General features: G+C 46.5%; 1 protein-coding gene across 3 annotated transcripts in view; it reads left to right on the top strand.

Annotated features, from left to right (window-relative positions):
- Positions 1 to 24,822, top strand: part of ZNF536 (zinc finger protein 536) — a 450,290-nt gene that overhangs the window by 112,348 nt on the left and 313,120 nt on the right. For all 3 annotated transcript variants that reach the window (XM_040253951.1, XM_040253950.1, XM_040253952.1), the window contains exon 3: positions 6,401 to 6,516. The gene's annotated coding sequence lies outside the window, so the exon portion shown is untranslated. The remainder of the gene's footprint in view (positions 1 to 6,400; positions 6,517 to 24,822) is intronic.

Raw genomic sequence — 24,822 nt, 5'->3', positions numbered from 1 at the left:
CTGGGTCTGAGTCCACTTGCCTCAGTGGGGACTGGCCTCTAGCTTAGAATCAGCGGCAGGACTGGAAGCAGAAGAGAGGAAAGGGCAGCTAATTGGGGCTGGAAGACCATCAGTGTGGAAAGACATCTCTTCCAGTTCCTATGTAAACACCAGTCTGCCCAGGTGTGGATAACTGTACTGGAGTTGGCATATGGTTCTGCCGGCATCCAGGGCATGTCCTTCAATGCCACTACGAGTGCTGCCACAGAATTAACTCTTTCCGGGCTATCAGGAAGTCTCCAATCCAATGGTTCTCAAATTGGCTTCCACGGGACCCCAGGGGTTCCAAGAAGAACCTTGGGAGTTCTCCCAAGAGGGGGAGAGCTCAGAGCTGTCTCTTGCGGGGTTGGCTAGAGGGGGTGCTTTTATCAGCTCACATGTGGTCAGATTTCCCTGGAAAAGGAATCTGCCAGAAAAATACTGAAAAACCATGATTTAGACCAAGTACTTAGTTCTGTGGATGGGAAACCAAATTCCACAGAAGAGCAAAGATCACAAAGATTGACTCTCTCCAGTCATTTTAAATAGAAAACATCTTTATTTATGCAGATAAGTGGAGCTTGGAAGAAGAAATAAAATATTAATATACACTTGAAAGGAGTCGTGAGGGTTCCTATGGTGCAGTTGCCTGCTTCCGGGAACCTGGCCACCAGCACATTTGGTAGAGATGGATGTCCACCTGAGAATAAGCTCTCTCCATGGGCAGGGGACCCAGGAGTCACAGGGCAGAACAGCTCAGCAATATCAGACTGTGATGGCTGTTAGTTGAGTGGTGACTAGGAGGCAAACCCTGGGCTAAGAACTTTCAGATGTATTATCTCCATTTTAAAGATGAGTAAGTGGAGACTTGGGTGATGACGTGAATTCTCAGTTTCATTGCTGGGCCCGACTGGGCTATCATCTAGGGTCTGTGCTCCTGATGCTGTATGTCGCTTCTGCCTTCCAGAGGTCATCCATCGTGTCTAGCAGGTTCAGGATTGCACCAAAGCCGGGTGCCTCATGATCAGAAGCACCTGATTGAGCCCTTTCACCCTGAGGGTCCAGACAGGAGGCAGGAATGTTTGTCTTGCTTATCCTGAGTCTGTGGTGGCTTATGCAAAATCCTATTGGCTGCCCCACAGGGTTTTCTAGGAATTTGTGTTGAGATACAAGAAGGAAGCCAAGGATGGGTCCAAACACTTTGACAATAAATCAGACCTTGTTGACTATTTCTTCTCTTCTATCTCACATCAACCTAGTCATGCTATAAGAGTTCATGTATATACTTGTTCATTAAAAAGATATCAGTGGTATTCGTTCATTCATTCATAAGGCATTTTTTTTCATTTACACGCACATTTTTGAATTTACATATTAGTTCCTGCATGATTACTTTTTACACTTTTCCAACCATCATTCTATCTCTCCATCTATTCATTCATGCCTGTATGCATTCATTCACTTATTAACTGTTTCTTCATGTGTGCACTTGTTATTTCATTCATTCATTTTACCCTTTCAAAAAATAAAGCACTTTGGAGTTAATTAAATTCTCTGGAGAAATATGGACTAGCTTAACCATACCCAGGGAAGACTCTGGGCATCTTTCTCATTGTTGGTTATAGAGGCGTATGTTATTGTTGTTCAGTTGCTCAGCTGTGTTCAACTCTTTACGACCCCATGAACTATGGAACTCCAGGGTTCCCTGTCCTTCGCTATCTCCTGGAGCTTGTGCAAACTCATGTCCATTGAGTTGATGATGCCATCCAACCATCTCATCCTCTGTTGTCCCTTTCTCCTCCTGCCTTCAATCTTTCCTAGCTTCAGGGTCTTTTCCAGTGAGTCAGTTCTTTGCATCAGGTGGCCAAAGTATTGGAGCTTCAGTTTTAGCATCAGTCCTTCCAGTGAATATTCAGGGTTAATTTCCTTTAGGGTTGACTGGTTTGATCTCTTTGCTGTCTAAGGGACTCTCAAGAGTCTTCTCCAGCACCACAATTCAAAAGCACCAATTCTTCAGTGCTCAGCCTTCTCTATGGTCCAACTCTCACATCTGTACATAACTATTGGAAAAACCATAGCTTTGACTATATGGACCTCTGTTGGCAAAGTAATGTCTCTGCTTTTTAATATGCTGTCTAGGTTTCTCATAGCTTTCCTTCCAAGGAGCAAGCGTCTTTTAATTTTATGGCTGCAGTCACTGCCTGCAGTGATTTTGGAGCCCAAGGAAATAAAGTCCGTTACTGTTTCCATTGTTTCCCCATCTATTTGCCATGAAGTGATGGGACAGGATGCCATGATCTTAGTTTTTTGAATGTTGAGTTTTAAGCCAATTTTTTCACTCTCCTCTTTCACCTTCATCAAGAAGTTCTTTAGTTCCTCTTCCCTTTCTGCCATGTAGAGATACGTGAAGTTGGATAAATAGTGCCAGGCCCCCTGAAAGAGAATTACTGGCCTGTGAGAGGCACAGGCTAATGCCATCTGTGACCGTGGGATCTAAGTGTCACTTAAGTGCTGCAGTCTTGGAGTCTTTCCCTCCCCTAGACTTCCCAATGACCTGAGAATACATAGGGGACCCCCAGACCTTGTCAATAAGTCTTGTGACCCCAAGTGATCCTTGAGTTGCTCCTGGGATGTGAGGGCTGGCAGCATGCCCCATGGGGAAGCAGAAGATGGTTGAGTCTAGGAACCGGGGCTGTGATTCGAGAGTTTGGAAAGGAGAGGTTCCCTGTCCAGATGGGGCATGCATGGAGTGGGCAGGAGACGCAGCAAAGGGCATGGTGGCAGTGAAAAGTAACAAGAGTCTTTCAGAGCTGTGTTTCCTTCTCCTCCTCCACCAAAGAGTCTCCATCTGTTTTCTTTTTTTTTTTCTCTTGAACCTCACATTATCCCTGAAAAATAGGCAGGATGAATGCTATGATGCTTATTTTAAGATTCTGGATTTGAAAGTATAGAACCATAAAACACAGTCAAAGATGAAGTGCGAGTCCTAGCAATGGTAGTAATACTGACCGTGAGCCAGGCTAAGAACGAGAATGTTTTATACCTGGACATGAAGTATCTGGGGAAGGACCTGCCTCCACCAGATAAGTGAGGATTAGAAATCACTTTTCCATCAAACTCGGAGTTGGTGCAGGAATATAGATTAATTGCTCCCATGGCTTAAATGTGAACTTCTCTTGGTTTATTGAGATGGTCGTTTACTCTTGCAATCAGCCTTCCTTATTTTACATGACTTCCAATGCATATACATGCCCTTTCTGCTTTCTGTGTTTTAAGTGTCTGGCTGCAAGGAAGGACGCTTTTGTTAAGTAGAGCATCGACCAGTACCAGCTGGCTCTAGACCGTGTGTTGAGCCTTAACTGCTCTGTGAATACTTTCCTCTCTGATGGAAGGTGGCATGGGTGGGTGGCCAGCTGGAAGCTCCTCCTACCCTCCTTTAGACTGTGTACTTAATTCCTGAGATACTCTCCTTCCCCCAGGTATTCACGAAGTCTCACCCCAAGAAGACAAGCTCAGGTGGTCACTTTTACCTGCGTATCAGAACCCTGCCCACGCTGAATCTCAACTCATGACCAATCAAGAGTTCTTCCTGTACCCGGGTCCCCTAGGTAACAGGAGCCTCCACTTGAGAAGGACCACAGGAAAGAGAAGATCCACCTGCACGTCCCTCCCGTGCCTTTCTCTGCCATCCACCTCAGCCCTGGCGCCGCCCTCATCGTCCAAGCATCCTTTTGCTTATTGCTGTACATGATTTAGAATACACAGCCATAAACACGCAGGGCAGCCAGCAGCATGGCTGGATATAATATTAATTTCTTTTCTGGTTTATTTGTGAAGGAGTCAACCATATAAATCACCTTAAGCCACTAAGACAGAAAGTGAAATCGCATCTTCAAATGGAGAAGTGTAGTGTGTTATCATTAAAAACTAAGAAGAATTTGTGACCAATTTGAGGGTCTTAATGTGGGCATAGTTTTGTTAACATTGCTGTAGATTATGTGAAATGCTCAGAAAGTTTTTCTCCCCTTCTGTTTTAGTGAAAAGCATTGGGTACCTATCAGTGGCATATCGTTAGAAAGGCTGGTGTCTGCTGGACAGTCTCCTTGTAATGCCATTTTTCATGACTTGTTTAATTAACAACCATTTTTGACCTAGACTAGTTATAAAAGTGTTGCTATTCTCTCCTGCTAAATTATGTCTAATGAACATATTTGCATGTTATCAGATATAGCAATATATCATTTCAAATTTTGGCGTTTAAGCCTGCATCACTCAAAACAGCTTTTGTGGATTAGTAAGCAGGTGAAATCAAAAATCTCATTTCATATCTGACATTAATAACTTTCAGGGGGAATGAGCATTGGCATTTATGTCTGGACCAGAATCGAGCCCAATGTCCTAGAAACACAAGGGCAGCAGACAAACCTACTCACCAGATAGGAAAATAAATCATGCATAATGCAGAATTTCTACCTTACATGTTAATTAATGTGTGCAATCAATTACTGATGTTACAATATGAGAAAGAAACTGGTGGGGAATGGGGTAATAAAAAATACCTATAGATTTATCTGCTTCTTTTTTCTATTTAAACAAATAGTCTTCAAGCCTGTGAATGCTGTGTTGAGACATGCTCTGAATAATAAGCATCATAAAATCTAATCAGATTTATAAGAGGAATTGATTGTTGTGGCAGGAGGAGAGGGTGGAAAATAAGCTGAAATTTAAGTGTTAATTTTTATGCTAATCCACAGTGGCTTCATATGAAGCAATTTTGTTCTGTGCCACAAATATAAAATTGTCCCTTGCAGAGAAATGTCAGCTTGCTAGACCTGAAAGCAGTAATTTATTAGGTATGTTTCTATTAGTATGTGTCACAGTTGTTAGCAGGCTATACACACAATGGTGCTTCATACTTATCCTCCAAGTCTCAGAATGTTTCAGCTCAGTGGCTGGAACGTGGGGCATTAATACATTATCATATGCGGGGTGGTCTGTGCCCTGTGGACAAAAGGCTATTTAATACAATTTAATGTCATTCTGAGAAGAAGTGGAAAAATAAAGACGGGGAATAAAATGGCATCTGTGTGTTTCACAGTGCACTCATGCACAAACCCTCAGTTTAAGAGGGATGACATTTCTGCCAAGAAAAAGAATAAAACTGGGGCATTTTTTTTTTATAACCTGTTCCCCACTGCAGTATTTTCTAAATGCTATTAAGTGATCGATTTACACGGCCCCATGATGATGTCATCTATAAGAAGGGGAATGCAGATGACAGCAAAACGCTGGTGACAGTGACCTTGTTTCAGAATCCTTGGAACCCTGTCAGCTTTGCTTCCAGTATATGGTTTCAAAGAATGTACTTTTTGGACAATATCTAGTTACTGGGTAGTGAATTAATAGAGTTAAGGGTTCTGATGCAATTCACATATAGGTCAATTACATGCGCCAACATCTGCTCTGTCACTATCATTTGCATATAGCATTCATATGTTAATGATGCCTCTTTTTACTCAAGTAATATATTTAAAAAACAAGATTTGCATATCAGTTTGGATCAGTATATTACAAGCAATTTATCATTTTCTCCTTCTTGTTATGATTTTAAGAACAATATCTTGAGTGATGGCTGCTATATTTGAGCACGGCTCTGATTTATACAAGAAACCCTTCAGTGGGAAAGCTTCCATTCTAAAGCTGCTTAGAGCCTTATAAATCAATAATGACACAGATGGACTGGTGATAATCTATTTAGAATGCCTGATAGCAAATATTGTTGTACAGATGATTAGAGTGGTAACTGTTTTAGCAGAAAGCCTTTCTCTCTTTGTAAATGGTAAGTTTGAACAAAAAAGTGCTCACACATGGACTTCATGTCAGGAAATCTTCGTGCTGGGTCTGGATTGCAAAGGGGAAAACATGGGGGGAAGAACAAAGAGACTTCCCGCTCCTGCCAATATAATCATATCATTCCCTGTTTCTTTAACAAAACAGGACCTCTTAATGGAATTGTGTCTTCAGGTGTAAATAGCATTAAAAGCTGCTTCTCCTCTCCTCTTTGCCCTGATACAGCGCAAGGAGTGAGAAAATAAAGTGGAGGTTGTCAGAAGTGGCAGCTGCTTGGAATCCTGATAAATATAAGCTTTTATTGATCTGATGAAAATGAAAGATCCCAGTGCTAGGCAGTATTTAGCTTCTTGTCTACAGCACGTCACCGGTGGCCTTGCATTGGGATAGATTTTCATTCTCGTACACCGGATTTGATTTCATCTTTAACCTTTTCAGTTGAATTTCCTTGACCTCTGCATATTGCTGTGATTTCGTGAATTTGTTACATTTCACTTTACATCATTTCTTTCTATATTTCCTTTTGTGATAGGGAACTGGGACGCCCCTCTGGCAATCTGTCAGTGCCTGGATCAGCTGCATCCTTTCTGGGGTATTTTCTCACCAGACTGACGGTCCTTAAGACAAGTATGCAGTTAAGCTGCTAAGGTAAGTCTTACGATGTTGGAACTCTTTGCCCTGGACACACATCATTTCCTCCTGCTTTGTTGTGCTGACCTAACACAAATCCCAACCAAATGGCCTCTCTCCCTCTCCCTGGCCAGGGCCTTCCTCCCAGCCTCTGCCCCGCCCAGGTAGGACTCCTCTACCTGCCTATAGTTCTGGGAGAGTCATAACTGGCAGGACCATTCGCCATCGGGGAGGGATTCCTTAGTGCTTTGGGTGTGTTTGGGGATGGGTGAGGAGGGGGAACAAAAGAATCATGAAAAAATGTTATTTTTCTCCCTGTGGCTTAACTCCTTTCTCAAGTTTTCTTCTGGGATAAATATGAGGCTTCAGTATGCAGTCCTGAGGTGCTGCTAACATATTCTGGTTCCAAGAAAGTGCTGCTGTTATTTTGAGTAGTTTTGATACAACCAAATCAAAGTGAAGATTTGAAATAGCTTTTCTGAAAGCCCAAGCTGAAGTCATAAATTATTCTGCACCATGATTCTTTCTGATAGTAAAACCATACCTCTTTGCCTGACATTGCTGAAATGTGGAAAAGTGAAAGTTAAAAATAAAATGAAACATTTAAATCTTGGCTGTTGAGAACCTCAGATAGACATCAAGGCCAGTCGATAAAGACCCCTATCAATTAGGCTTCCACGGTTATCATCAGATTTGGTTTATTAGAAATTGCACAGGTGCAGGGTTCCGGTATTAAGATTGAGAAGGGCTAGGAAAAAATCTGGGGAAATACCATAAAATGGGAAGTGAGGGGCTGGGGAGACAAGGTCGGCTCAGTGGCAGGGCCGGGGCCATGGTGGTGCCATCACTTCATGGAATCTCCTAGGAGGAAGTATCTGCAGCCAAAGGGTTGGAAGTTTTCCTTTCTTTTTTTTTTTTTTTTAACCCCCTTTCTTTGAGTTAGAAAGTGTTGATTTCACACTGTGGTGTGTGTTTTCCGTCAGCTTCTTGGTGGGTGTATTCTGTGTTAAGAAAAGGAGCACCGAATCCTGGCAGTTATAGCTTCCCCCAGCGGACGGCAGGCAGGCGGGCAGCGGCTCCGGGACGCTCTAGTGCCCGGTCTGCTCTGGCGATGGAGGCAGCCGCGGGCTTCCCGAGCCTCCAGACTGAACTGTTTGGCTACTTCCCTCCTCAGCATAACGCAGGCAGAACAATTTTTGGTTTCATAGCTGTTTGGTTGGGAAAACAAGCCTGCGGTTGCCAGTAAGGTTTAGAATTTGCCTGCCAGATCAGGGAATGTCTGTGAAGACTATTTTCCCTCTTGGGAGGCAAAACACAGATGGGGGAGTTAGGAGTCTTACAATATTTAGCTGCTACATTGATGGTAGTGATTCTGCCGCCTGGATGCTCACAGTTTCTGAAGGCCCAGCTTAGTGTCACTGCCAAGGGCCTCAGGTAGGGAAGGCGGTGGGTGGGGCTTCCCCCCCTCACCCAATCCCCCTGTGGTTGCTCTGGAACATTCCATGTTCTGTGGCTTTTGAGGTGGGCAAGGAGGCACTGCCAGAATGCTGCCTTTTCACCTTGACCCATGCCAGGATGAGAAGGGGCGCCCGAGGGCAGGAGCTGGAGTGACTTGGGCTTCTATGAATGAGCCATGCCATCCTGCACGTGGCCCCTGAGACCCTATAGAGTAGGCGGAGGCACTCGGCTCACCAGTTTTCCTGCCACCAGGGCACGGGTTTTGAGAAGCTGATCACTTGGTATACTCTGGACCTCACAGAAGAAGAAACATGATGTGCTATTCTTGAGATTGGTCGTGAGCAGGTGGGGAGGGTTTCCTTCATGGAAAATGTACATCTTGGAATAATCTGGGGTCATGTGAACTGCAGTAAAGTTAGAATTTTGCATCCAAGAGCAAATTCTGTGTTCCAGAGACCAAGAAAGGGGACAGGCTTTCAAAACAAGCAGAGGGCATGTGGGCATCTCCTTTCTTGCCTCTTGCTGGTTCCTCAGCACACAGGATTCTCAGACCCTGGAGCCTGAAATTATGGTGAGCCGCTTGAGAAATTTCTGGACTTCTGAAGGTGCTTGTTGGGGGAATCTTACTCCCATTCGTCTCCATCAATGCCGTCCCCATACTTTGAAATAGACACTTGAATTTTTAAAGTCAAATACTATAAAAGTACAGCTTTGAGATGACCAAAGCAGCATTACATAGAAACCCTACGCAGTTGGAGAAGGCAATGGCACCCCATTCCGGTACTCTTGCCTGGAAAATCCCAAGGATGGAGAAGCCTGATAGGCTGCAGTCCATGGGGTCGCTAAGAGTCAGACACGACTGAGCAACTTCACTTTCACGCATTGGGGAAGGAAATGGTAACCTACTCCAGTGTTCTTGCCTGCAGAATCCCAGGGACGAGGGAGCCTGGTGGGCTGCTGTCTATGGGGTCGCACAGAGTCGGACACGACTGAAGCGACTTAGCAGCAGCAGCAGCTAAGCAATCTAATGCTAACTGAATCCCTCATACACATCAGAAAATGATTTACTGTCCTGCCACAACATGGCTTTCCAGAGCAATCCCAGCAAGGAATGGAGGCAGAGCCTGGTGTTGTGGCCGTCCAGCCTTCCACAGCTTTACCTTCAAAGACCCCATTCTCGGTCTTGAGGCCCAGCAACTTCTAGAAGGAACTGGCCCTCAGAGACCATAGGACCTTCTCTCCATCAGATGGAGAACGGCTCCTGCTGTCTCTGAGGTACATTCCGGACCCTGGACTCAGGGTGCTGTCCCGAGGCAGCCCCGTGTCCTGGTGCAGACGTGTGAGTCAACAGCCTTCCCGCAGCAGTAGTAATTACCTTAGTTAAATGCTGCAGGAGCGGTACTTTGGGAGCACAGAGGAGGGAGTGAATAATTGTAATTTCTGTGTGATGATGATGATAAGCCCTGCATATGTGTGTGGGGCTTTGCGTCCTGTTTGATCTTCACCGGGAGCTCTCCAGGCTCATGGAGGTAAGGATCCCTGCAAACTCCTTGGTATGCAATGATGAGGTAGGAAAGTAAGATCCCAGTACTCTCGTTTTGCCTGAGAGAAAAAGAAAATCAGAGATAATTTTAACTCCAGAGGGAAGGTAGAGTGAACTAGAAGAGTTTCTTGGGGTTATCTTAATACTCATCAATTCCATTGCAGGTAGATGATCTTATTGGTTCCATTTTCCAGATGTGGAAACTGAGGTCAGAGAAGTTGAGTGGCTTCCCCCAGGCCACGCAGCTGCCGGATGGCGAGGTGAATGTTTGCTCGTGCTTCTTTCTGATCTCAGAACATGATCCCTTGGCTACGGAGCAGCCCTGGGTATAGTCTTGGACAAGACAGGGGCTAGGGCACAGTAAACAAGACAGCCATGGATAAGATGATGTCAGAGAGTGATGGGTGCCACGAGGAAATGATGTTTGGGGTGACACAGGGGGAGGGGCATATCTGTACTTGGAGGGTGAGGGATGGCCCTCCTGAGGAAGGCACGTTGGAAATGAGAGGTCTGAAGGACATGGGGGCGCCAGCCAGTGCAGGTCTGGAGGAAGAGCATTCCTGGGGGAATGCTGCAGGGGGAGAAGCATGTGCAAAGGTCCTGTGGTGGGGAAGAAGCCAGCATGTGTGGGGGACAAAGTGGAGGCCATCGAGGCTGGAGCACATGAGCTCTGGGGAGAGGGTGGGTGGGTTGGAGGGCCTGGATAGACATGCCTTTGTAGACCATGACAAGGACTATTGCCTTTCTTTTACTTGTAAGCTGCTTTTAACCAGAGAGCATGCCTTGAGAAACTCCCCCTTTCCAGGTATGGGAAAATGCTCCTAGGGCCAGAATTCTGCGAGTGACTTGGACCAAGTCTTGGTGGGTTGTTTGCTGTGGCCTCAATTTTCTACCAAGAGGGATGTCCTTGTGACTAGTGTAAAACTGGGAGTCAGGAATTTCAGGAACCATGGGTATAGGAAAAGTGGCCAGTCGCGTGGGGGCCACTGTGATTCATAACAGTGCCCTTTGGCTGCTCTTCCGGGGTTCCCAGATGGCTCAGTGGTAAAGAATCTGCCTGCAATGCAGGAGATGCACGTCCAGTACCTGGGTCTGGAAGATCCACTGGAGAAGGCAATGGCACCCCACTCCAGTATTCTTGCCTGGGAAATCCCATGGACAGAGGAGCCTGGTGGGCTACAGTCCATGGGGTCAAGAAAGAGTCAGACACAACTGAGCGACTAAACAACAACTGGACCCAGCTGAGCCCCCACAGCTGTGGGCTTGGGCAGAGCTGCAAGTGGAAGTCTTTAGGGCTCCCTTTGATCAGGTTTGCCTAAGTCTGTGCAGGCCTTAGGGAGGTGTAAACATGTTCCATTCACTACCAGGAGGTGTTAACTCCAAACTGATAGCGATCACTTCTTTGTCAGTGCTGATCTGTGGGTCATCTAATAACGTGTTGAATGAGTTTGAAGATTCTTGGTGGTTATGGTTTAGGCATCTTTTCCCTTGGGTAGTACAGGTGCTATTGTTAAGCAGGACTCTGTTTAGAAATTCTAGGTAATTCCTAGATCCATAAAACCCTAGAGCTAGCAGAAACTTTTGCTATCAAAGGTACCTTTATTTTCTAGGTAAAGAGACTGGGGTCTAGAGAGGGCAAGGGATTTGTTCAAGACCACACAGCGAGCCACTGGCAGAGTCATTCTCACCTGGGCATAAAAGGCCATCCCTCAGGCAGTTCCAGACAGCTCTGGGGACCCTCTTAGCTGAAAGAAGGCACCAGCAGGGGGAAGGGCTGGTGTCCTGGTCACCTTGGGAGCTTGCACAGCTCCCAGGACAGTCCGAGCATGCTGCGAGTGGTCAGCAGTCATTTACTGATGTATTGATGGACTAACCCCTCACCTCTGCATATTGTATTTATTAGAATTTGTTGCACCTTGGTTTCAGCAAACGCACTATATAGCAAATCCACATTTCTTTCCAAATTTTCTGGAATACAGGGAGTGCAAAGCCCAAGGCCTGCCTCGTATGATTTATGTCAACACCCAGGACACAACGAGGACAGCACTCTGGTTGTGAGTTCCTGATACCTGCACAGGTAACTTGAAGGTGCCCCACAGATATTCCAGTAGGCTTGTTTTAGGGATACAAGATTCTGAGGCTTTTGGAAGAAGGTGGTCAATGCTGAAGGCAGCCTGGCCAGGGGAGGGCTTGGACTCTGCCCCAGAGTGTGTTGTCAGAAGGCACCTAGATAGGTTTTGGCCCAGCCTGGGACTCTCTCTCTAGGGAGTTCTCCTAAACCCCACTTCAGGGTCCAGGTGGGAAATGCAGGAAGCTGGATGTGTGCCGAGTGGGTGGGGGAGAGCTGATCCCATTGCAGGGGGCCACTCAACTCTCATCAGCTGCACTTGGAAATGTGGGCTGAAATTTTCCCAGGTCTTCATAGTTTTTAAGGAAAAAAGTTTAAAAAAAAAACGAGTTCTTTTCCTCCAATGTTGGCAACTTACGAAGTTAAAAAAAAATAACTTTTTTCAAACACAAGTGTTTCTGTGGACCGAGCAGAGCTCTGCTGAGCACAGGCTCATACACACAGCGGGCACGCGATGAGACCTGGCCAGGGCTGACCTGAGCTGCCCGCAGCACAGCTCAGGCTCCAGAAACACAGGCAGTGGGAAAGGAAGGTGACATTTGCAGCCCCAGGCCTCACTCTTCTGCGTTCTCTCCCTGCAGAGAGGCCTGGGAGGTCCCTGGTTACATGGGGTGGGCTGATGCCGGCAAGAGGTACAGCAATGGGAACACCCACCTTCTGGGAAAGGTGGTCCGGATCCCCGTCTGCAGCCCTCCCCATCCCACCTCACTCTGTGTCTCCCCAATACCTGAGTTATAGGGTATATACCCATGTCTGAAATGGGGACAGGATGAGGCATGGCGTGGGATTCTGCCCCCAGGGAGCGGGTGATAGGATGACCCCTCCTCATGGCAGCTGTGGGGCTGCGTGGGCACACGCCGTGGCTCCCTCAGAGTCCTTATTTAGTCCTCATGCATGGCCAATCCACTCACTCTGCTCACCTGTGTTTGAAATGGGGTGGTCCTGACACTGTACCTAGCTGAGCAGAAACTCTGGCTGCCACTGGACATGGGTGGCCTGTGTTGAGCTTGGGAAGAAGCGCAAGAAGATTCTTTCTATCCTGAGAGGCCACCTGGTATGGGAGAGAAATGGCAAGGCTACTCGGCCCACCCAGTGCCTGTCCTGGTCCCATGACTCTGCTCTGTCCTGCAAAGGTTGCCCAGGTCCTCAGCTTCCCTGAGAGGCTGGCGGTTGGGCCAGCATCCCCTGCGATGGGGGAAGATCCCGTACATCTGCCTGTGGTGGCTCCATCAGGACGCTGTACACCAAGACTGTCTGTGTGCTGGGAAGGGGTCGCTGGCCTCCGGGCCTCACTTCCTGTTGGTCCTGCCCGGCTCCCACTCATCCTCGAACACTCCCTTCACTCGTCCACATGCAACATGGAGCTTCTGTGTGTGTAATATTATTTGTTTTTATTTCTGTAATCCCTTTATTGTTTGCACAACTGCTGTCAGACTGTTGCCTGAAAGTATCACAGGATAATTGCAGAACGCCTGCATAAGTAATTTCTTATGAAATCGGGCCTTGTCTGCATATAAAATTGTTTGTCGTTGCCGCATACATGGACTTCATTATATCCAGGCTGTTTACCGGGCTCGCACCTTCCCCACAGGCCCCAGCAACGAGAGGGCCTGACACTGGGAAATAATGAAATACTATCGTTATTCTCTTTGGTCATATGACATTGCTGGAGGGTGACAGTCAGTCCGAGGTGATCATGGTCAGAGAGAGCCTGGCCCTGGAAGGGGAAGGGGACCCGGATCTGGCTTTCCCCGGGCGGCTGCTGGGGAGGCCAGTGGCTAATCCGTCTGAGCCAGGCATTTCTTCCGACCACATTTCTGTGATATTAATGGTGTGTGGTAGTGAAAGAAATGTGTTTTATTCTCGAGTCTAACCCTGCTGTTATCAAAGTAACTTCCAGCTTATTAGCGACAAAGGACTTTTCTCCTCTCTGCTGCCCTGTTCGCCAGGGCTTCCTGAATTAAACTGCTGTTTCCTGTCCTTTATATGCATGACCACATCTGGGGAGCCTGCTCACAGCCCCGCTGCTTAATAACAATCACCTTCCCTTTCAGTCTCTGTTGATTGTTTCTAATTCACTCTGACAGATAGTGCCTGACAACTTGCCGGCTTTTCCCTCCCTCCGTGACCTGAAGTTACTCACAGCACTTATATAGTCTGTCATTTTTAATATTTGATTTCATTTTAAGTTATGTGTTTTACTGAGAAGATGAAACCAAAAAAAAAGGGGACTTGTAATGGAACATAAATTTAACCCTTCTTGCCATCCGGCAGTAGCCTGAGCCACCCTCCCTGGCGTCTGGGTGACGTTTTTCCTTCCTTCTGATTCTCCTGCTGCTGATGGGTTTTCTTTTCTTCTTTCTCTCTCCCTCTCTCTTTTTCTTTCTTTCTTTCATGTCTGAAAACAAAAGCTTTATGTCATATTCTTTCCCTCTAATGGTGCTTGATTAGTTTATGGAACTAATAATGGCATTTTCTGCTCTGCAACCAGGTTACAATGGAAAGACCTTTGGGGCGGTTTTCCTCTGGGAGGAGGGAGTCAGGGGAGAGGCCTAGTGAAGTCAAAATGACCGGTGTCAATTAAGGTTCAGAATGTGATTTTAATCTTTCTTTCCAGATTTCTTCTTTTTGTGCCAGCTTGTGGGACAGAGAAGGGCCGCTCTCCCTGGGTTTGGGATGAGCCCTTGGAGTGAGCCCTTCCCCAGAGGGACCAGGCTGAGGCTGGCCACGCATCTCCTTCTGCCTCTTCCCTCTGAATCTGCCCGGAGAGTGGCCTTGCAGGGCAGGCGTCCTCGTGGGGGGCGGGCGGCCCACGTCACCTCAGGGTCCACTCTGCCATGACTTGGCCTTTGTTTGCCACCAGACAAAGGCTCCTGTGTCCCTCTTGGCCCTTCAGAGGTTGAGAGCTGTGAGGCTGTGCATTAGGTCAGCTTTGCAAATAGACACCACAAAAATTAAAAAAAAAAAAAAAAAGTGGCATGTTAACCCAATATGCCTCACTTGTTTCTGCTGGCTTTCTGTGGACGATGGTCTGCCCCACACAGTGTGGCTTGGGCAGCTGAAGAAGTGCAGTAAGAAGGATCTGGGTTGGGGCTCAGTTCAGAAAAGTTCAAGTTCACTGTCACCCATCCTGGTTTCCCCATGACCACAGCGCATCCCAGGTATGTGAGCTGCCAAGCTCAGGAGGGCCCTGGAGCTAAGTGTTCTCTGACTCCTGCGGAGCAGAGGGGTGCTTGTCCTGGAAGCCAGGCAGGCAGGTATCCAGGGCGCTCTTGTAAAGGCGGTCTGCAGGGAGTACTGGGCTTGGCTCAGAGAAGCAGAGACTCCAGGTAGGCCCAGATCTACTGCCCACGGGAAGATGTTCCAGCTGCTTCCCAGCTGCTTCTGAGTCCAGGCCTGCAGACCGAGGTCCTGGGTGGGCCGGCCACGTCCATCTTGTCCTGGCTACTCCCAGGACTCTTTCAGCAGGAAGTTTTCTTCACCAAGCCTGCCCTGCTCTCTCTGAGCACGGGGGTAAACTGAGGAAAAGGCTGCTTTCTAAGGGGGACGTTTTTCCTTTCTGTAGTCCCAAGCATCCCATCACTGGTTCCTTTTCTTCCTTCTGAAAAGGGTGAAAAAAGTCGAGAATAGTTATTTATTTTGATGGGTTTGCAGTGTTGCTGATATTGTCTTTGTTTTGAGGTATTCTGATTAAAATTAAAAAGGAAGATTCTCCACAAAAAAGTAGAATGAACACAAACCTTCTAACTTTACGTAAGAATTAAATATCTGTATACATAATGGTGTGTTATCAGTAACAAAGGGACAAAAAATGAATTTTCTCTTTCACTGACCCAGATGGTCTTTCTGTACGAGGTATAGGCCATGTGGTAGAGAAAGGGCGGGTGGTGGAAAGTCTTGTTTTTCCTTCTGTATCTCCCCATATTTGTAACCTATGGGAGACCAGCCGTGTGTGTGTGTGTGTGTGTGTGTGTGTGTGTGTGTGTGTGTGTGTATTTGTGCGTGTGTGTGTGTGTGTATGACATCAGTTGTCAGGGAGTGGTGCTGGCTCTCATAGTCTGGGATGATCTTCACAACGGCTCTATCTTAGTGAAGTTGGGCTAAAAGGATCCAGGGCCTTGAAGAAAGATACACAGGCCAAGATACACTGCCCTTTCTGCTTTTAGGAGGGCAGTTGAAATAGAATTTTAAAATAAGTTCTGTATTTGAGGTTTAACCTTCAGCAAGGCCAAATTATGCTTTCATTCCCCTTAAAATGTACTCTTTGGCCATTATTGGTTCTTGTTTTAGAGTCGGAGAGAAATAGGGGGGTTGAAATAAACTAAAAACTTGGTTTGGTCTTGGTGCCTCCACAGGCCATCTATTACCTGGAGAGGTTGGGGCTGCGGTGGAGGAGAATCCTTCAGAGTCCAGGTTTCTGGGAAGCTGGCCTGTGGGCAGGTGTGGATTTGGGCCTGGAGGGTCCTCAAGCTCACTGCTTCCCCAGGAAGTAGCTCTGTTCAGGGCTGCAAGTTAGCAGGGCTCCAAGGCCCGTCCCCAGCAATTCACTGACACTGGTCCTAAAGGGAGGTAAGGAGTGTGATCCTTCAGTACAGTCAACAGAATGAAAGAGCCCTGCTGCCATCCTAAGCAACCCGTGGGTACAAATACAGAGCAGAGAGGTTGCACAGGGTGCCAGTTACGAAGGGCATGTGGCCTGGGCCGCCTCAGAGATTCAAGAGAGAGCTGTGCATCCAGACTCGGGGAGAGACCAGTTGATCAGAGCAATAGGAATAAGATGCTGACCAGCGATAAAGGAGCTAATGATGGTTGTGGGCCTTCTCTGTGCTCAGCACTGCACATCATTTTAGGAAAGGAAAACCAAACCCTTCTTGTGGCTCAGGAGGAGCTTCATGGAGAAGCTGGCGCTTCTTGGGGACCAAGAATATTTTCATAAGCTGAGGCAAGGGGAAGACCAGAGAGAAGTTATTTGCCGAAGGTGGGGACTTGCCAGATGCATTTGGAGCTGAGGGGAGGGGCGTATCCTGAGGGGCTAAGGTGACCATTCCAGGTGGTGGGCAGGAAAGGGGGAGATGTGGGAAAACTGGGGGTGGGCTTGGTATTGGGGTGACAAATAGCCTTGTTTTGTTGGGACTTGGGATGTAAATCAGTGTGAGTGAAGGTGTGGGTCAGAGCCCAAGGTGAAGGCTGCCTGCAGGGTAAGACGATGAGCCGGGACACACTGCAGAAATGGGTGTGGGGAAGACCATTTGCACTATGATACTGACCTGGGGCAGTGGGCACGGGAGTAGGGAGAAAGAGCAGAACTGGACGCTGCCCTTCTCTTAGTTGGGGCTCCCAGTGACCTCAGAGAGGGAGGCACCCCAGTGACAGCTCTGGGGTGGGTGTCCAGGCTTGCCTGGCCCGCTCTGGGGCTCAGCTATAGGTACGTTGCTCACATCTCAAGCCAGAGCCGAGAACTGTGCACAGCACGTTGGCCTTTAAAAAAATAATAAAACAGGGATTGCCCTTTAACCTGCCCCCCTCCCCCCCCCCACACACACTTTGTATACATCAGGGTCATCCTCATTTTTCTTTTCATGTGTATACAAAAGATGCACTTCGGGTTACACAAGGGGTATATGCCAATGTCGAGAGCAGAGGAGAACAATGGAACAATTAGCAGATTCATCGGTTCTTCTGCTTATACTTCAATTCCAAGAGTGAAATGTTAGTTTGTTCAACTCTCTGCTTTACGCCTTGATCACAGTGTGAAAGTGTTGACTAAGCTTAGCTTCCTGGTCGGAGGGTCGAGACCCATGGCTTTTAAACATGCTTATATGAAATCCAAACATTCATGGCCACTGGTGATCTTGAAATCAAGGCACAACTTATAAAATGAACACATAATTATCTTGTTTATTCAGGGTATAAATAGAGTTCATGCATTTAAAAATTTTTCTTCCTGATAAGGACTTTAGCCAGCATTTGGTCTTTAGATAGCCTGTCTCCCTGGCGAGCTCTCTCTCTCCCTCCCTGCCCCCTTCCTCTTCCCTCCCTGCCCCCTCCCTACCCTTCTCCCTCTGTTTCCCCCTCCCCTCCATCCCTCCCTCTCTCTCCCCTGCCCTCCTTTCTCTCTTTCGCCTGCTTCCTTCCCCTCCTTTCCTCCTTCTCTTTCTCCTTCAGAAGGGGGTGACTTATTGGAGCTGCTGTGGCTGCCCCTGGCAGAGGCAGGGCCATGATTTCTTTCTTGGAGTCCCTCCTGCTTCCCTCACAGCTTTTGGCAGAACAGGGATGGGTGCTCAGGGCCAGCCTGGTGTGTTTGGGTACATCCTTGCCACTTCCACAAATCCAGGGAAGGGCCGTGAAGCCCACACCTGCCCGTGACAGCCCAGCTGGGGACCAGCTCCAGAGAGCAAGGCTACCTGTGAATGAAACCTTCCCAGACCCTCCCTGGTTGGGGGTGGGGGGCGCAGTTTATGCTCAGAATGACTCCTTACTTCTAAGTCTGTCACTTTCATCTTGCACACACCTCCTTTTCCGATTTTCACCATACCGAGTACCACATACTCCTAGACTTAATATTTTTTTGACACACTTCTTTTAATTAAATATATTTAGCTCTGTCCTAAATAATAATCTCTATGAAATCTCTGGTCTAATGTGTCCATTATATGTTTTCTCATATCAAATAATAAAATAATTATTTAAGTATTGTTTTTGAAAGAGAAAGGTTTTTTTTTTTTTTTTTTTTTTTTTATCACTTAAAATCATCTTGCACGTCGGCAAGCAAGCCTCTCGGGATCAGCGAGTCGCCCTGTTGGAAGGTTTACACCCAGCCACGTTCCTGGATTTGGTTTAAGTTACTCCATGAAGCCACTGCCTTCCCAGTTCCCACCCCTCCAGCAAGTCCTCCTGACTCCTCTTTCTCATGACCGTGCGCTCAGAATCCCTGATTGTCATTTACATACGTCCTGGTCACATCTGACAATGTTGCGAGCAGTTGTTGGGCCAGTGCTTTCTGACTTTTTGAAGGCCAAAGAGTCTCATCAATTGAGCTAGCTGTCTTCCAGTTTGTCAGTTTACTCTGTTAATCTGTGGATGTGTATATCTACCTATCCATCCATCCATCCTATCCACTGCCCCTCTCTATATCTGTATCTCTATCACCTGTGATCTATCAACTGATCCATTCATCTACCTATCCACTTATCTTCTAATCCACCTCCCACTTTCTTTCATCCTCCTTGATGAGTCAGGCACTAATTTAGGCCCTGGGAATATAGCAGAGAGCAAAACAAAGTCCCTGCCCTCATGAAGCTGATATTCTAGTTGGAGAAGGCAGACAATAAATCAATAGGTGAAGAAATCAGAAGCTGATCTCTAGGGACATGTGCCACACAGAGTACTGAAACAGGGACATATGAAGCAAAGAGACCAGGGCAAGCTGAGGCTGAGGGATCAGGGAGGGCCCCTCTGGGATGGCGATGTTGGGTCCAGGCTCTGAAGGGCAAGGCAGAGCCCTGCCAAGATGGGGCAACACCTGGACAGAGGGCAGAGCTCATGTAAAGGCTTCGAGGCAGGGCAGGCTTGATGACCGAGGGGCAGGGAGGAAATTCAGATAGAAGGAAGCAACTGTATTTGATTCCAACTTTGATAAGTTGTTCATTTCTCACTTCCTAGGGGCTATAGTCCCTTTTTTATGTCCCTCAGCTCTGAAAGCCCTCGTGTCAAATCCCTTCTGCTGGGAGCTTTGGAAGCAGGGCTGTGTTGTCCCCTGCAGGCTTGGAGGGCTGGAGGGGAGAACACCATGATGAGGCGCCCGCTGACATGCTAATATTTCATTTTAATCTTGAGTGCCAGGTTACTTTCCAAATGAAGTGTCTCAGGCAAAGCTCTAACTTACATGAAATAAAAGAGTTTAATGCTAATTAAATATCATCTGACTACTGAAGCCGTATTTATTGATGGTCTAAGAGAACCTCATCTAGGTGGGTGGACTGGGAACATGCCTCTGCTAGAAATGCACCTTCGAGTCCTGGGACTCTTGCATTTCAGGCTCACACACCCCATGCCTGGCAAAGCATGTGGGGCTGGGACCCCGGAGAAGCCCCTGCAGCTTTCCCTGCTGGGTACAGAGATCAGTGCCTTTAATGTGGATTTGGTTCGGGAGGTCTGGGGCCGGGGGGCCAAGCTGCTCGTTTTTAACCAGGTCCCAGGAAGTGCTGATGATGCTGGTCCAGCTGCACGGTGAGTAGGAGGGTCTAGAACAGACCAGGGTGAGCTGGCTCCGACCCAGGCTCCTGCACCACTGCTTACAGGCAGTGACAGCCCTGTGGGCAGTCTCGCCACCCCACCCCACCCCATCTCTCCCTCCTCCTATCTTTAGACCAGACCTTTCTCGTCCTCCTGCCTGTCCCAGCCTCATTGTCACTGTCCCCAGGGTAAGAATGGGGTGATTCCTTCTGGTTGTTAAAGTCTTCATGCCGGGTCTGGCCCGATTTTCCACCGTTTTCTTAGTCTTTGGTTATCTGATCTTTGCTCCTGATTGTCTCACCCAGACTTGTAAGAGTTTGGGGCAGCTCAAGGGCAGAGCCTCTGTTCCAGTCCCCTGCTTCGGTGCCTCTGGGATTGGCTTGTTCTTCTTCTGATGGCAGGGAGAAGGGTGTACTTCCTGACCCTCTGCAAACAGGGACTCACATAGGGCAGAACTGGCTTCAGCAGCCATGTGTTGGTTGAGCTTGGTGGACGGGGCCTCAAACATGAGGTCACATTCTCCTGCCTGCTTTCCAGCTTCACTTAGGGGAGGCTTCTCTGGATGTGTCTTTCTGCTTCTCTCATCAGCAGCCTTTGCATGCTGGTTGTAGACTCAGTTCAGTTCAGTTCAGTTGCTCAGTCGTGTCTGACTCTTTGCGACCCCATGAATTGCAGCACGCCAGGCCTCCCTGTCCATCACCATACCCCGGAGCTCACTCAAACTCGCGTCCATCGAGTCGGTGATGCCATCCAGCCATCTCATCCTCTGTTGTCCCCTCTTCCTCCTGCCCCCAGTCCCTCCCAGCATCAGAGTCTTTTCCAATGAGTCAACTCTTCGCACGAGGTGGCCAAAGGACTGGAGTTTCAGCTTTAGCATCATTCCTTCCAAAGAACACCCAGGACTGATCTCCTTCAGAATGGACTGGTTGGATCTCCTTGCAGTCCAAGGGACTCTCAAGAGTCTTCTCCAGCACCACAGTTCAAAAGCATCAATTCTTCAGCATTCAGCTTTCTTCACAGTCCAACTCTCGCACTCATACATGACCATTGGAAAAACCATAGCCTTGACTAGACGGACCTTTGTTAGTTGGTGTAGACTAGGGATTCCTAGCTTTAATGCTGCTGGGGTGAGAGCATTCCCATCGACGAACATGGGGTGACCACTCGGAGAGGCACACTAGGGTGGTTGCCCATGACAATGGGACTGGTGTTGCTAGGCCTTTGAATTTTTCCAAAGAGGTCAGAAATCTGGATTTTCATATGGAACTCAGCCAGTTTTTATAAGTTTAAAACCCTTACAGGATTTTCTTAAGTCATCATGTAAGCCAAACTGAGCATATGTGTCCCTGGATTTTAGCAAGGAGTCCTCAGAATGTAGTCAGCATCTGGTGGTCACCAACTCTCGGGGTGATTCCATGGATCCTGCTGGGAGAAGCCAGGGAATCTGAAGGAGGTGGCCTGGTTGAAGCTGGCTCCTCAGCAGCTCACCTTGCCTGGGGAAGGGGAGTCGGGTGGAAAGGGTTCTGAAGACTCAGAAATCCATTCTGCAAGACTGGCCCTGATGTGGCTTTCAGGCCTCGGGAAAACTCATTCTTCCATATCAGCTTGTCTGCCTCCACCTATAATTAGCATCTGAAATTTCTAAATGAACTGCCTAATCAAGTAAATTTAGCAAACTTATTGTGAAGTGCTACCAAGTCCTCTCCCTCCAACTGTCCACACGGACGCCCGCACCACCTTGCTTGCCTATGCTGCTTGCAACTGAAGCCGTTTGTGTGTGCAGTCTGGCAGTCCATTTATGTGACCTGTAATGAGTTTATTAGTGTTTCACTGCCTTGTTGCTATTAAGTTTTATCAGTTTCAGCTTCAAGAGCACAAGGTTAAATTTTCAATAGAGTTTTCGCAAAGTTTAAGTGGGATTAAGATGGTTAAAAATGTGTCCAAATGGTGGGTCCATGTATTTAGTTTCAAGATATTATTTCTGCTCACTCTGGGATTTTGATCTCTTATTTATAAATATAACACTTTTCTGATGTTCAGAATGGCAGCACAGGGCTTACATTTTATTTTTGCCCTCTACACATGTATGCATTAAATGCAGAGGGTCAACTGAAGCTGTAGCAAGTGGAAGCTAGTGACTGAGCAGCCCTGTATTTTGGGATCCCTGTCCCAGGGTGCAGTTGGGACTGGCTGTCATTTTGACATGGTAAATAAACATCATAATGGAGGAGGGACAATTCTCCAACAAATTGCAAAAGGATGAATTATGGTATTATTATCTTCCAGTACCATAGGATAAGCAAGTTCCCCTATGAAGATATGTGCATATGTAATTGAATATTATTTACCTGGATCCCGTCTGTAATTCTTGAGCAATTTTTTAGGAAAAACCAATTCAGGAGTTTCTTCAGTGGCTGCAATTAGAATAAAGTGGTTCCACTTTTAGGTAAGAGAGGAGAAAAAAAAAGAACAGTAATAGGCTGAGCAGCTATTATGGAAAGTTTATTATTATTGGTATATAAGCTAGCTGGGGGCTTAAGCACAGAGCAGTTGGATAATTTAGCTAGCTCCTGGATCCAATTAAAAAAATCTATGTTGTGTCCACAGTGGGGGGATGGCCATAGCTGAGAAAGCACTCTGTCGTAGATGGTGACACACCTGTGGCATTCTCTGGGTTCTATGCAGTTTGGGATGTAGCATGCTCTAAATCCTCTCATTACTGCCTTCTAGAAGACAGACACTTCAAGCGGTTCTCCATTTATCTGAGATTACTATTTAAACTCGTTAAAAAGCAACTCTGGCTTGTTCACTCAATTGGCTGTGGGGAAGATTTCGTGTTCTTGAGCGACAGTGTGGCTTTGATTAGTGGAGTGCTATACTTTTTAGGGGAGACCTTTTCTAACTTAATTTATGACCCTGGTTGATGGCGTCTGTGCTGGGGCATTACGTATTTCCCCAACTATTGTACCTGGTGTCAATAAAGGCGCATTTAGGGAAATCTGAAATAAAACTCCAGGGTGTTTTTGTTCTTTGGGGAAGCAATGCACCATAAACATTTTGGGCTTGAGCCAACAGCTTTCCCTGACCATGATTGCAAATTACTGTAGTATGTATAGATTGCTGGTGGAACACTATTTGAGGAAACCTGTATTTTATAGAATGTCACTTTTATGCACAATCCAGGCAAAAGAAAAAAAAAAACGAATTTAGCCAGCAGACAGTATTCTTTTGAATGAGGATTATGAAAAAAATATTTACCAAAAAGCAAGCTCTAAATATGGCTTTTTATTTAATCATTATTACATCAATCATCAATATCAATACTTAATAGCAACCTGATAATGTACCCAGTAGGTGAAACAGCTATTAAAAAGTGTAAAAAAATGATTAATCAGGTTCAGGGGATATTAATGCTCTCCAATTATTTAATGATAAGTACATATTTTTGAAAGTGTTTGTTTTTAATAATCGACTGTAATATTAGTTTGCAAAAATGTAATTGCTTCTTAATTTTGCATCTTAGCTTCTTTGTGCCGGGTACAAAGGTAGTATATTTCTGTAGTTATTGTTTGCAGCACTCCGTGTAAAAAATCACGTTCATTTCAAGAAGCTGTTATGGTATTGATTCTGGTAAAGACTTCCATTAACTGACCAATCTAAATCTCATAAGTGATGTCAGGATAGTTATGCATTTGCTTGGTTCAAGTATTCAGCCATTATGTTAGAATGCAGGCAGTGTCTGAATATGGCTGTTAAATTATTTCTAAATACCGAACCAGAACAGCTTAACAGTTCTGCAGTTTGAGACTGACACAAAAATGACAATCTGCCACCTCTTTGTTTTTTAAATATTAACGTTGTATTGGGATAGTATTTTTGGAGTAAAAACCTGTGGCACGAGAGGATAAGTGACATAAACAAAGGCAGCTGGGCTTCATGAAATAATGGAACAATAAGGCCCTTGCAGCCGTTCTCATCACTCCAGTATGTTAATTAGCATTCTGTTGTGGCCGCAACACTGAAAACATGTAATCTGTATTGGTGTACAGTACAGCTGTGAACACACATTCTTTTTTGTGAGTCCCTGGAGTTAGCCTTGCCATTGGCATATGCGTTTGGGCCAAAAGTCAAGCCATCACCACTAAAATAGCACACTATAGCAGCAAAATGTCATTTATCTTTTCTTATTTTTTTCTCCCCTCAATGCCACATGCTATCCAGTGATGTAATCCAGTATCACTGCATCTGCCTCCCTGCTCTATTTTTGCAGGAGGGTATCTCGGGGGCTGGGATGCCAGCAAGCAGGAGTATTTCAAAGGCAAGTGGCCCCATAAGGGTCAAATTAAAAAATCAATTCTTTCTTTTTGCAATATTTGTCTAAAAATATTTTTTGAAAGTCTATAGAGTTTTAAGTGTCAGGGGCCCAGAATCTGCTGCTTGTTTCCCTGCAGGAAGGGGGAGGAACTAATTCGTAAAGGAAAAAGGTCTCAGTAAATTTTGCCCTTATTTAATCATCTATATTTTAAACCTGATTCACAGTCCTTCATGCACGTAATACCCACTTTGGGGTGGGGGTGGGGTTGTTCTTCCCATTTCAGAGCTGAGGAAACTGAGGCTGAAGCATGGCCCAAAGATAGACTCTAATTGCAGGCCCTTTCTGACTTCTGTTTGCATACAGACAATGGATGGCTGCAGAGTGAAAAATGATTGGTCATTTTGAGGCAGAGGGGTTAGTATCAGTGAGTAGAGCCAGCCAGTGGCTGGCAGCAGTAACTAGGGCCTTCAGAGGCAGGACTGAGATAGACCCCTCTTGGGTGATCTGCTCACGTGTGGTTGTCTGGGAGCTGCCCCTGGTACTGCCAGGACATGACCCTGGGTTCTTTCTGATGCCAGCTTTGGAGGCAGGAGAGGACAATTTCAGTGTTGTTGTCATAGGAGCTGGACTAAACGGCCAAAACCT

Source organism: Oryx dammah, unplaced genomic scaffold, assembly GCF_014754425.2.
Source record: "Oryx dammah isolate SB20612 unplaced genomic scaffold, SCBI_Odam_1.1 HiC_scaffold_13, whole genome shotgun sequence".
Lineage (NCBI taxonomy): Eukaryota > Metazoa > Chordata > Mammalia > Artiodactyla > Bovidae > Oryx > Oryx dammah.
This window is presented reverse-complemented; position numbering and strand designations above follow the sequence as displayed.